Source organism: Hippopotamus amphibius, chromosome 6 (assembly GCF_030028045.1).
Source record: "Hippopotamus amphibius kiboko isolate mHipAmp2 chromosome 6, mHipAmp2.hap2, whole genome shotgun sequence".
In the NCBI taxonomy this organism is placed as follows: Eukaryota; Metazoa; Chordata; class Mammalia; order Artiodactyla; family Hippopotamidae; genus Hippopotamus; species Hippopotamus amphibius.
The window spans coordinates 7,458,495-7,472,871 of NC_080191.1; positions in this window are offsets into that span (position 1 = coordinate 7,458,495).

Genomic DNA, 14,377 nt, shown 5'->3' on the forward strand with positions numbered 1-14,377 from the left:
ACATATAAATGTGATATGAACCTATTGTATAAATATTATATAATAATGCATTTATATTAGAAACCACATAAATCAGTGTGAGAACCAGAGCCAGTTATCACATTACATCTTTGGTTTTCTTTGCATCTTTGCACCTGGCACAGCAGAGGAAGTTTAAGACATTGTATTGACCAACTGACTGCAGAGCTAGAACTGTCAAAGTGTCTAAAACATGACTGTCATGAGAAAGAGAAATATGGTATGATATCTCTTATATGCGGAGTCTAAAAAGAAATGATACAAATGAATTTATTTACAAAACAGAAACAGACTCACAGACTTAGAAAAACGAACTTAACCAAGGGAAGGATAGGGGGAAGGGATTGTCAGGGAGTTTGGGATTGACATGTACACACTGCTATGTTTAAAACGGAAAACCAACAAGGCACTACTGTATAGCACAGGGAACTCTGCTCAGTGTTTTGTGGCAGCCTGGATGGGAGGGGAGTCTGGGGGAGAATGGATACATGTATATGTATGGCTGAGTCGCACTGCAGTGCACCTGAAACCATCACAACATTATTAAGCGGCTATACCCTGATATAAAATTAAAAGTTTACAAAAAAGCAAACATAACTGTCATAAAGCAACATATGTGAGCCTTTCTGGATGGAGGCTGATGAGAGACAGCTTCGGGCAGGAGGTGGCCTTTGAGCAGGGCCTTGAGAGACCAGTGGGATGTCACAGGTAAAGGCTGGGCAGGCACTGAGGGACAGAGAAGGACAGAGAGCAAAGGCGCACACAGTCCGAGGGGATGGACACAGCTCAAGATGGCGTGATGACAGGGGTGGGACGTCGGGCGGGGATGAGAAATCGAAGCATTTCCAATGGCATCTTCTACCCTGTGTGCAACCCGCAGTGGCTTCTGAATGGCTCTGAGGTTACTCTTCTCAGTTGAGAGTCTTCTTTTTTTTTTTAATATATGGTGACATTGATTTCAGAATGTTTCATTTTTATTGATTTCAGAATGTGTTACATTTTATATTTTATATGTGCTTATTCTTAGCATATTTTAGATTTTACTTTATGGACAACTTGGGAGTTTGGGGAGGGGTTGTGGTTTTTAACGTTTTATTTTTATTCAATTTTTAAAGATTACTTTCCACTTACAGTTACTACAAAATATTAGCTAATACCCTGTGTTGTACAACACATCCTTAAGCCTATCTTACACCCACTGCCCCCCTCATCGTGCCCCTCCACCCCCCACTGGTAACTAGTTTGTTCTCTATATATCAGTTTAGAGTCTTAATTTTAGATTCTTAGGGCAATGCAAACTGTCCCAACGAGAGGGCAGATCAGCACGCATGTCAGAGTGACTGAGGTTCCCCAGCAGCAGCACAGGGGCCTGAGCCTGAGGAGCCTGGGCCACATCAGCAGAGAGTTTTAGGCCCCGTCCACGTCCAAAACCACGGAAGATGGAGGCCCGGGGACTGCCAATCTCCCTCTCTGCCGGCAGCCTGGTGTGAATCATCATCCCAGACCCCCGGTTGGGTCAGCCCATCCCCAGGTGCCCTTTAGCTGGGCGCGGGGGAGCCTGTGAAAGCAGAAGCGAGAAGGTGGCTTGGATGCGTCAGAACACTTCCGCGAGACTTCTCCTGCCTGCCAGGCCTGACACTTCTGTTAGGGTTAGGCCATCACCTTGCGTGTGTGTGAAGTGGCCAAACACCTCGGCCTCACGAGGGTGGATGTGTGGGAAGGCATTCTGGTTACTTTATCTGGGTTTTGGGTTTGCTCCCATTTCCTCTTTGAAAGTGAAGAAGCAGGAATGATGCCTGAGTGTGGAGACAGCCCTTGTCCTCCAGGTACAGGTGAGGTCCCCTTCCATGTCTCTGCTTTATTCTCTGAGTCCAGCAGAGTGGGTGCGACAGCGAGTCTGTACCCTGCACTCTCCCTGCTTGAATGGACACCCCATACCTGCTGCAGCCTCACACAGTCCACTGCCCACAGCTCTCAGGCTTCCAGATTCAATGCTCTCATCTCCTGAGTATTAACACTGAAATAAAAAACCTTCTTCAGCCAGTTCCTCTAGGACATGCCTTGCAAATCAGCCTCCCTTTCCTAGAAGTGGCTCTTAGGCACTTTCGACTGAGATAAAAGTTGGTTTTTAAAAAATACTTGTGTTGAGTTTAAGAAAGAACAGTGTCAACATCAGAGCATAAAACAAACAATCTAAGTGTAAGAGCTCTCTGGCTTTATCATGATCATGGAAATGTTTAGAGGAGAAAAACAAGGGCTCCTAAAAGATGCTTTATCATCAACATTAACAATTCAATAACTGTAAATTCACCCCCCCCCCCTTTATTTTTGAGCACTTTCAGGACAGTCTCATTCCAGACGAGATTATTATTCGCCTACCACATGCAGGCTCTGTGCTGGTCACGGAGGAAAAGGTCAAGCTCGCCTGGGAGTGTGCAGTCTGGTTGGGAGGTAAGGGAGCGTGTAAGTAGCAATGTCAGGCAGTAAGTGTCTGCCCTGCTCTCTGCCCATCCTTCTGGGTCTAGACTGTCACCTCCTCTGTGACAAAGTCCTCAGCCTCACCAGGTCTCTCCCTGCCGGGCCCAGCATTCTCAGCCCCCCAGGCCACTTCCGGGAGCATAGCCTGTCTTGTGCGCGCTCCCTCTGTCCCTGAGCTGGAAGGCAATCTTTTGGGGGACAAAGACACACATTTTTTCCGCATTCTCCTCAGCAACTAGCATATGGACAAGACTCAATAAACAGCCAAGCGCTAAAGCACAGGGCTCAGACCTCACAAGGCACAGCTCCCTGGCTTCTCAGAGAGGAGGACCACCAGGAAGAAATCAATGTCAATAATTGTGATCAGTTATGAGCTGGAGGCTCCAAAGGCCTAGGTCTTAGCATATGATCTATTTCCACATCAAAACCAATCATAACCAGCCTTGTGTATTCTGAACTAATTTCTGATAAACAAATCAACAAAAAGCACCCCAATTACTAATCCCAGGGCGCCCAGACAATCCGGGGGAACAATGCAGGAAGGGGACAGGAGGAATCTTTGAAATCTTTGTTAGTCTCCACAAGACATGTCAGTGATACAATCACGACAAGGCCAGGTCTCTAATGCTTATCTTTAATTGTTATTTGTTCTATACTCTGATATTGACAACGTTCTTTCCTTAACTCAACGTGTGTGTTTTAAAAATCAGCTTTCATCTCAATGTAAAGTACCTAAGAGCCACTTCCACATTCACGAATCAAAGCGAGTCAGGGCTATGAGGTGTCAGTGTCGGTTCATTATGTCTGCTGGAAATGGATTTCTAAATTCTACCAATCTTCCATATAAGCAGCTATTAAAACCCACCCACGTCTGAGTGGTAAAGGCTTCAAGTCCTCCTAGTTTTAAAATTTTGAGCAGTCATGGCTTTACCGAGATATTTGTAGTAGAATAAGATATTGTAGTTTGTTGAAATGAATCAACCGTGGCTGCTTTTAAGCTGCAGAACCTTGCCGCTGAGAGCAGAAGAATTCAGGTTCTAATCTGCATTAGGGTGTGGGCGGCCCTGTGTCCTCTGGGCTGCAGCCCTTGTGACCCCACACGGTGCATTCTTGTGCCTCTGTCGGCTGCTGCGGAAAAGCGGCCACGTGGACATGTGAAACACCGCCTCATCACTACAGGTGCTTTTATACTCGTTAAGTGCAAGGAGTTTTGAATTAGAATATAAACACCGCACTTCAGAGAGCTTGACGTTCAAAACGCAGTCTTGCGAATAGTCTCATGGTCTCGAGGAAAAGCTCTGGATTTAATATGAGGGGTTTTCTTTGGGAGCTGGGAGCGACTCATGCAACCAAGAACCAGTCTCTGAACGTCTGTATCTCATTTTCTCAGTGAGTGGGGTGTTTTTGAGAATGACAGAGTTTTGAATGAAGTGTTTGATTTGAGAAAGCTGTTGTCTAAATATCTGGTGCAGATTACTTTTTCTCAGGACAGCAACTATGTTGACTCTTCTGCTCCACATCAGCAAATCTGGGACACCCCAATTGATCACAGGTGGCCAAGAGATCAGCTTATTGAAGGACTTCCAGAGAGATTCTTTACCTTTCCCTGCTGGCTCGACCATTGATTTACAGCTCCAACTGTGAAGAAATTCTTTTAGCTTTAAACTGAAATCCACACTTAGGCCCAATAGTGCTGCTAGGACCCTAAGGTGTACTAGCACCTGTACAACACTGTCCCTGGATTCTCAGTCACTACCAACCTCCTCTCTTTTCCTTGGGAAAAATAACATCACCTACTATATTCTTCACTCATTAGACCTATTTTCCAAATCTGTCATCACCTCTGACAATCTCAAACGATTTCTAAGTTTCCCTTCTCTGTAGGTTGTGAAACAGTAAAGAGAGTATTTTCATTTTTTTAATAAATGTATTTATTTACTTTATTGTTTATTTATTTTTAATTTATTGGCTGCATTGGCTCTTCATCGCTGTGCGCGGGCTTTCTGTAGTTGTGGCGAGCGGGGGCTATTCTTCATCGCAGTGCACGGGCTTCTTATTGCAGTAGCTTCTCTTGTTGTGGAGCACGGGCTTTAGGCGCACTGGCTTCAGTAGTTGCAGTGCTCAGGCTCAGTAGTTGTGGCACACGGGCTTAGCTGCTCTGTGGTGTGTGGGATCTTCCTGGACCACAGCTAGAACCTGTGTCCCCTGCGTTGGCAGGCGGATTCTTAACCACTGTGCCACCTGGGAAGCCCAGTAAAGAGAGTACTTTCTTGGCCCTTCTTGCAATGCGCATGCACAGTTGGGCACATCTATTTTTGACTTGCAGTTACATTTTAAAATCCTAAATTCCAGTTTCTTTGTCCTGGTCTCAGTGGGTTATACAGGACTGGAGATAAGAGATCAGATTCATTTACTCTTTTTTACACTTTTGCCTCTTGTAAAAACCATATATTCTTTGAAATACTTGCTCTTCTAATAGACTTAGATTCCAAACAAGCTAAATAAGTCTCTTCAAAATATACAAGCATTTCAGAAAATTAGAGATGTTTTTTTACCCACAGGAAACAGCCAATTCTTTAGTTATGGTAACTCAGTCTACCTCCAGGCTCCGACCAGAGCACAGCAGAGCCTGGGGGTCTATCAGGGGACTCACCTCACTTCTGCTGCCAGGTTCTTCCTGCAGACTTCAAGCCACAAGACGATTTTGAGTGACAATTTATTGCCAAACTTTATAGACTTTCAAATGTCCCGCTGTTACTGAGATTTAAAAAAACTAGAGCTCACAGAGAAGCTGGATGACACAGGGGGAGGAGAGGCACCATTCAGGTGTGTATTTATACACCGATTTACTGAGCACCGTTTGCTGCCCAGCACCTGTGTGCAGCTGTGAACAGTACCCAAGAGGAAGGAAAAAAGAGAAGACGGATGTCTTTATATCTTATACTGGTTATTAAGGGTGCCTGGTGTAATGCAAGAATGATCACACCGCTTACGAATTTTTAAATGATTGATACCCGAAAAGGAATTAGGACTGTGCCCAGCACGTAGGGAAGCATTTAGGAAATGGTAGCTATTACAATTATCATCACATCTTTCTTTCATTAAGATACTTACCAAATTTTCTTTAAAATTGTAGGTGAAGATATTACCTGTCTGGTTCTCAGAAGCCTCTTTTATAAATAATATAAACTATATGATAATATATTAATATCAATATATAACATTGTTTTATATTTCCACTACTATTTTATTATTACAGTGTATATAAGTATGTGTTTATAATATATTAATACTACATACTTTATTATATTGTATATTGTAATAAGTAGATGTTATAAAATATATCATAATTATATATGTTATATAATTATATTAATATATCATATATGTATAATATACATAAGTTCCACTTAGAGTAATGAAAGTTTTAAAGAGATGTATTGTCCAATAGGGATACAACAGAAGTCACAAATGTGAGCCATGTATGGAATTTTTAATTTTCTAGCAGCCACACTAAAAAAGTAAAAAGAAATAGGCAGGATTAATTTTAATAGTGTATCTTATTCAATCCAAATAACCAAAATACCATAATTTTGACATGTAGCCAATACAAAACTTTTTTAATGAGGTATTTTACTTTTTCATGCTGTCTTCAAAATTCAGTGCATTTTACTCTTACAGCACATCTCAGTTCAGATGAGCTACATCTCAAAGACTCAGTGATAGCCACATGTGGCTACCAGTGTGCATACTGGACAGAGCAGCTCTAGTTGACTAATTATAACTGATAATAATAATTATATAAACCATTGTGTTTCTTTTTATTGCCCTGGTTGCCAGGAAACACAAAGCTAAATTTGGCGCTCAATTATAGAGATTTTCTCATCCAGAGCACCTCTAACATTTATTTCTCTTCCTTCTAAATGGATTTGAATATCTTTGTTTTGTGTGTCCTTTTAGAGGAATAATTTAATATTAATAACAACCATAAGGCTAATTGCCTTTTACTGTTAATAGTAATAATTTATCAATCATTCACCATGTACCAGGCAGGGCACCATGTGATTTACATGTGTCACACAGCAAGACAATGCTACAGCTGAGACCAGAGGAGGTCTGATTCCAAAGCCCTCATTCTCAACCATTTAACTCTTATGATGCTTACAGCAACGACCGCGGCACTTCGTGACGTGAACCCCATGGACACTCCATCTTCTAATCCTCAGGAGAAACTTGTGGGGCAGTTATGCTGTACCCATTGCACAGGTGAGAATCGAGGCTCAGCAGTCAGGTTCCCTAGTTGAGGTACAGCTAATAAATACCAGAGCCAGCATATGAACTCAGGTTCTAAGTACTTTCACTTTCTAAATGCTCTCTGCTTCAATTATGTAAAGCCATAATTTTTAAGGGATCAAATCCCTTTTGGGTCTCAACACATCACAAAGCTATGCACGCAATAGCTATATTTTGAGCTCCTTCCATGAGCCCGTCACTGTCTCCCTCCCTGACCCCAGGGCTGGGGATTCACACATGGAAAAGACGAATTCTCTGACCCTATGGAGTTTGCCACGGAAGAAATGTGAAGTGAAGAAAATGTCACAAATAGTAATTAGAAATTCTCTACTGGATTTTGCATGGCAAGTGCTAAGCAAATATTTGCAAATAAACCCATCTAGCTAAGGCTAAATGAGTAAAATAATAAATTAGTAAAAATAGTTCAAAGCACTTAGAACTCTGAGCAGACCCATGACTGTGTCACTGCTGACTGCCAGCCACCCAGTTCTCCTAAAGTGCCCCGGACGTCCTCCATAGTCTTTACGCGTGTGCCCACGAGCTGTCCGGAAGACAAAATGCCCACGAGAGGAGACAGCCCACACCCTGTCTCAGCATAAACTGAGACTCAGCGCAGTCAGCTAAATTGCTTCGGGGGCTCGTAGGGTTCCCGGGATGAGAACTCACAGCTGCTTTCTTTAACATCTGCCTCAGGCTCGTAAATGCATTTCATCCAGTTTGACACATACAGACTGTCAGCAAACACACCAGCAAAAGGTACTCTTGTTTCGTTTGGTGCTGTCATTTTCACTTTCTCCCCAACATCCGGGCTTGACACAGACTTTGCTAGGAAAATAATGTATGAGACTCGTTGCCATTTAAAATCAGTATAGTTTCCCCCGGTGGCATCTTTGAGCCCAGGTTCTTAATGCTCTCTTCCTGTGGCCACACAAGCAGCCATGATTTATCAAAGACCATTGCTCAGGAATCAGTGGGGTGTGGTTGGCACTCCAAAGCCCTATTCTCCAATCTGAGATAATATCTAATTCTATAAATACAACAGTTTTAAGCCTACCCTTTAAATGATGTCATTTTTCGTGAGATAGTATCCTCAAGTATCCCCCCAAAGCCAATGATTTTGAACACATTCCTTCCCATGAGACATTGGCATGAGCGAGTCAGGGTTTTCATCCGACTGTTATGTGTTTACTGTTCCCCTAAGTAGAGACAGTTGCAACTCAGTCCATTTGAGCTGCAAGGAACAGAAGGCAGCTCTAATCAACTCAGGAAAACAGTGCTTATCATAAGGACATAGAGACATGGAAGTGGACGCTGACATGGAAGGCAGGTCACGGTTTTGCCTCCTCCTGTTACCCCAGCTTGCCCCTCCCAGCCAGCTTCCTCAGAGCTGGGATGTGAAGGTGAGGGAGGGGTTTCCAGGTTTTGTTTCTTGACATGAGTCCTAGTAAGGGTCACTTCACTCTGTGCAAATGAATCCAACTGTGCTCCATGAGCTGTGCAGTGTTATGTACGTATGTTTCTTTTTTTTCCCAACAAAAATTTTACATACAGAACACTGTAGCTTCAGTACTGCTAGGAGAGCTGGATAACGAGGAGGCTGGAGGCCTCACTGCCTGGAACAAAGTATGCTGCAGAACTGGTTGGCCCAGGACGGCTGACACCACTCCACAGCGGACAGTAGAGCCCTGCAGCTTGCAGGCCCCTTCGAAGAGCCCCAGCGCCCCCCACCCTAGCACTGCCCCCTGGTCCTAAAGTTGGTGTGGGTGCATCTGACAAGTGCAAAAGAGTCTTGGGGCCTGTGTCTGGAATTTTCAACTCTGTAGTGAGAAACCACATGGAGACTCAAAAAGCAGGAAAGAGTCAGACACTGAGTCGGTAGCAAGAAGGCAAATGTCTTCTACCACATCTGCGTGGGATTCCATTCAGGGGCAATGATTCAAGTGACACCAGGAAACTTCAGTCCTGGTGCCAGATACGTGGAATGACTTAAAAGATGTTTTAGGAGATGTTTTGGTGCTAGAGAAGGTCCAGAGACAGGTCACCAGGCAAAGATCTCAGAACACGGAAGCAGGGGTGTCCTGGAATCAGGTTGTAGAGAGAACCATATTGGCCCAGTTGGAGAGTTTGTTAATAGCCATTTTTAAAAGTAAACTTTTATTTCTTTTAGGATAGTTTTAAGCTTACAGGACAGTTGTGAAGACGATACAGTGAGCCCCTGTATTCCCCACACCCCATTTCCCTCTGATGAATGAATACCTTCCCATGTACGTGACATTTGTCCTAAGTAATGAACCAACACCGGTGCATTATCATTAACTAAAGCCCGTATTTTACTAAGATTTCCTACTGTGCTTCTTCCATTCCAGGCTCCCATCCTGGACACCATATTACATTTAGTCATTACGTCTCCTTAGGTACCTCTTGGCTGGAATAATTCCTTAGACTCAATTGTTTTTTGTTTCATTTTGTTTTGTTTCAAAAAAATTTTATTGAAGTCTAGTTGATATACAATACTATGTGTTGCAGGTGTACAATACAGTGATTCACAATTTTTAAAGGTTATAAGACTTTCCTTGTTTTTGATGACAGTTTTGAGGAGTAATGGTCAGGTATTCTGCGGAAAGTCCAATAACTGGGTTTTGTCTGATGTTTCTCTCCATGATTAGACGAGAGTCATGGGTTTTGGGCAGGACAACCACAGAAGGGAAATCATCACATCCCAGCAAGGGTCCTTGTCACTGTCAACGTTGACCTTGATCACTGGCTGACTGGTGCTTGTCAGGCCTCCCCACTGGGAAGTTTCTTTTTTCCCCCTCCATCCTCCACTGTTCGGAAGGACGTCAAGGTGAGGTATGTTACGCTCCCTCTCTTGATGTGGGGGGTGGATATATCTAGCTAAGTTATTTGGAATTCTTGAGCAAGGAAAATTAGTCATTTTTTTTTCACCTTCTAACAGGTAGAAAGTTTTGTATTACAAATAACCAGTCAATCAGTTACAAAGTTTTTATTTTTTTTAAATTAGTTATGTAGTTGGTATTTATTTTTAAAATTTCCTATAAATCCAGAGAAGACCCGAGTTAACTGTTCTCCTGTGGTATTTTGAATCCAGGTCTTATAATGCTAAACTCAGACACAGCTCTACAATTGTTTATTAGATGTCAAGGGAGGGAAAACATGTATTTAGCAAATACTGAAGAGAGGTTTCAATTATATCAACATTTTAAAGTTTCACACAATTTGATGGTTGGCTTTTATGGAAATTTTTTAGTATATGGACTTTTCATTATGACAAGATGAAGGCAATCTTTACCAGATGTAACAGTGCTAGGGAGAAATAAATGTAAGAGACAACTTTTTTGGGGGGGGGGGGAGGGAGGCTGGGGTGTTGGGAGGAATCAGGTTACTTTTTAAAAATTTTAATTTAAATTAAAAAAAAATTTTTTTTAATCTTTGTTTGTAGTGTATCTTCCCAGCCTCCATCTATTTGAAATCTGAGCCTTTTGCTGTGCTACCAAAAACAAACAAACAAACAAACAAACAAAGAAATTCTATGCAGGGGCCACTGTCATTACAAAATTCTGTTATTATTTTTACATATTGTGAATTTGCATGTAAAAGTTTACTAACATCAATTTCTGAATAACTTTCAGGTCTTTTTTTTTTTTTTACTTGAAACCATGCTCTTCTTGAAGTACATTCAAACCAGATTCAATCATATCATAAACATATTGTATCTGGATCTTCTCTGCAACGTTCCTGAGGGATGGGAACAAGCATTTGAAGCCTGGGGAGCACAGCTCTGCAGAGCCCGATCAAGGGACAGGGGCCTGCGGTCTGAGGATGGAAGGGTCGGAGGTGGGAAATGGGGAAGCAAAGCCACAGTTATGAAGATTCTAACCTACAAAGCCCAGGGCCAAGGAAATAGGCACTAAAACTGCAGTCAAGAGAAGGGACTAGGGGCTTCCCTGATGGCGCAGTGGTTAAGAATCCGCCTGCCAATGCAGGGGACATGGGTTTCATCCCTGTCCCGGAAGATCCCACATGCTGTGGAGCAACTAAGCCCGTGTGCCACAACTACTGAAGCCCACGTGCCTAGAGCCCATGCCTGCAACAAGAGAAGCCACTGCAATGAGAAGCCTGCCCACTGCAATGAAGAGTAGCCCCTACTCGCCACAACTAGAGAGAGCCCGCACACAACAATGAAGACCGAACACAGCCAAAAATAAATAAATAAATAAATAAATTTTAAAAATTGTGGTTTAAAAAAATTGGGGGAAAAAAAAGAGAAAGACAGAGAGAGAAGGGACTAAAAACCAAGCTTCAAATAAGGATCAAGCAACCAGGGGCTAAGCCCCAAACAGTAGATGTGCATGGAGGCTTCTTTCTTTTCTGGGCTTCACTTGAGCTCCCAGTGGCCCCGAACTTGACTGTGATGCCCTCCACTTGGGTTAAAAACTTGACTTTTACTCTTTCAATCCCTAACCTCTTGCCACTGTAATTAACTCTTTGAATGACAGTAGGCATCTCCTGGGCACAACAGAATAAGCATGAGTTCTCAGAGTCTACTTGGCATCCTAGACATGAGAGAATTCTTAGGAAAGATTGAAAAGAAGGTTAATACAGTCTTCTGGCCATTTTCCAGTCCTGAAATTGTAAAATCAACACAGCTGAATTTGAAAACAAGAACTCTCATTCTTTTACACGCTACCATCTCTGAGCACTAACCTTTGATATTTCAGACTTGGCTGGAAATTAGTTAATTCTGAGGCCTACTCACATTACTTGGAACAAGAATGTGTTTTGGAAATAATGTTTGAAAATACCTTTAGGACAGCACATGGAATCGTCAGGCTATTAAGATGTGTTTATTGTGCATTTAATGAGTGGCAGTTTAACATGAGTCTGACTCTACTCAAGAGAGGCTTCATGGTATTCTTACTCTGAAAAAACAGAGTCCTAGTATTCAGTCATGATAGTGGAGGAAGTGGAGAGATGGTGGTAGCTGAACGGGTTTTTGGAAACTATTAGGTAGGTTATAGGGCATGTTTAAGCTTTAGCTTTAATATACCTGAGTGTCCCAATAAAAGTTTGACTCTGGACTGTTAGAAGAAACAGCATCTCTGGGTCCAGACAAGGATTTAATATACATGTGTGACTGGCTATCACACACATGACTGGCCATCACATGAATGACCAGCTCTTTCAGCTTAGCATTTGAAATACGTTTTGAACACAAATAAGGCCTAGATGATGCCTAATACAGAAGTCAACTTTATACTGCCCAGCGAACCTTCTCAAAGGTCACCTCGGTTGGTTTTCTTTTTCTTTCTTTATAAATTTATTTATTTTATTTAGTGGCTGCGTTGGGTCTTCATTGCTGCACATGGGCTTTCTCTAGTTGATGCAAGTGGGGGCTACTCTTTATTGTGGTGTGCAGGCTCCTCATTGTAGTGGCTTCTCTTGTTGCGGAGCACAGGCTCTAGGCACATAAGGCTTCAATAGTTGTGGCACATGGGCTCCATAGTTGTGGCTCACGGGCTCTAGAGCACAGGCTCAATAGTTGTGGCGCACAGGCTTAGTTGCTCCACGGCATGTGGAATCTTCCCAGAGCAAGGCTCGAACCCGTGTCCCCTGCATTGGCAGGCAGATTCTTAACCACTGTGCCACCTAGGAAGTCCTCAGCTGGTTTTCTTGGCAGAAGCATTGTAAGAGGTCTAGCCCTCACAGACCCTTCAGGCTCGTTTTCACCATCTGCCTCCATGGGACACTGACGTACCCTCAGCAAGAGGGGGAGAGTGGCGAAAAAGTACAACACTGATCAAGGCAGATTTTCTGATCTAAAAATAATACGAGCAATTGGAGAAGAGAGCTATCAAAAGTCCCTCCCTCAGGACTTCCCTGGTGGTACAGTGGTTAAGAATCCGCCTGCCAATGCAGGGGACACAGGTTTGATCCCTGGTACAGGAAGATCCCACATGCCATGAAGTAACTAAGCCCACGAGCCACAACTACTGAGCCTGCACTCTAGAGCCAGCAAGCCACAACTATTGAGCCTGCATGCCACAACCACCGAAGCCCATGTACCTAGAGCCCGTGCTCTGCAACAAGAGAAGCCACTGCAATGAGAAGCCTGCGCACCACAATGAAGAGTAGCCCCCACTCTCCGCAACTACAGAAACCCCATATGCTGCAACAAAGACCCAACGCAGTCAATAAATTAATTAATTTAAAAAATCCTCATTTAAAAAAAAGTCCCTCCCTCTTCCCAGTTCTAAGTCAGCAGAGACTTGAAGACTTTCACACCCATTATCAGTTCAGTGACATTGTCTTCCCGGGCTGTCTACTGTCTCAAACCCCAGCAGTTCATCCACACCCAATGGGAAAACATAGCAGCAGGAAGCACTGAAAAGCTGAAGCACAGAAATTGGATGTGATTTATGGCTTGAGCAAGTTATATCATAAAACTGTTGTTTATCTTAATGAACTGATGATAGGTCATGGCTTTAGGACATGGCTTCTTGAATTGGTTAGCTTTATGATCCTAGGCCAATGGAAACTACGGGTGTGCAATCCATTTGGCAAACTGGGTAGCTACGAGCCAAGCCTTATGCTGGTGGGGTAGGAAGGTGCCGTAAGCAGACATCAAACAGAGGAGGATGAAGACTCTGCCTTCAAGAATATAAGACCGAAAGTTAATGAAATGGAAATAAATCTCTGTTTAAATCACAAGGCATCTGGGGTATTAATAAGTGACATTAATAGGTAATGCATTCAGAAAAGGGCTTACCAGGATGGCAAGGGGATAAGAAACAAAGTTAGGTGGGACTTCCCTGGTGGTCCAGCGGTTAAGACTCCACGCTTCCAATGCAGGGGGCATGGGTTCAATCCCTGGTTGGGGAATTAAGATCCTACATGCCATGTAGTGCAGCCGAAAGAAAGAAAGAAAGAAAGAAAGAAAGAAAGAAAGAAAGAAAGAAAGAAAGAAAGAAAGAAAGAAAAAGAAAACTAAGTTAGGGGAAAAATGATCAAAAGAGTAAGGCTTCTGAAAGCCAGAAGACTAGGAAGGGCACAGGGCACATGCATATGGGAAGAGTTATATGTGGGGGAGTGGAATGTGATTGATATTTTCAATTATTTGAAGGCATATGTGGAAAAGTCTTACTCTGCGTTCCTGAGGCCAATGCTAGAATATACAGCAGGAATCTATGGCAGAGGGAGGGGCACCACTGAAACATTCCATTTGCATCCTGTCTTCTCCAACCCCTGCAGTTAGGTAGGGCCATGTGACTAGCTCTGGCCAATGGGGTTCGGAGGGAAGTGACAGGTATCCCTTCCAGAGAAGGCAGAGAAGAGATGGGGGCTGTTTATTACAGCAGCACAACCTATCATGTCCTCACTGAATTACAGAAATTACATGGAAGCAGGTTCTTAGACCAAATGAAGCCTAAGCTATTAGAACTGTTTAACATCTTGACTAATTATATTGCCTTGTTCTACAAGGGTGCAATGAGAGAGTGAATTTGGAACATATAGTAGAAATTCTTGACCTGGGTGAGGAGATTTGATTACTTCTGGGGGAAAAAAAAAG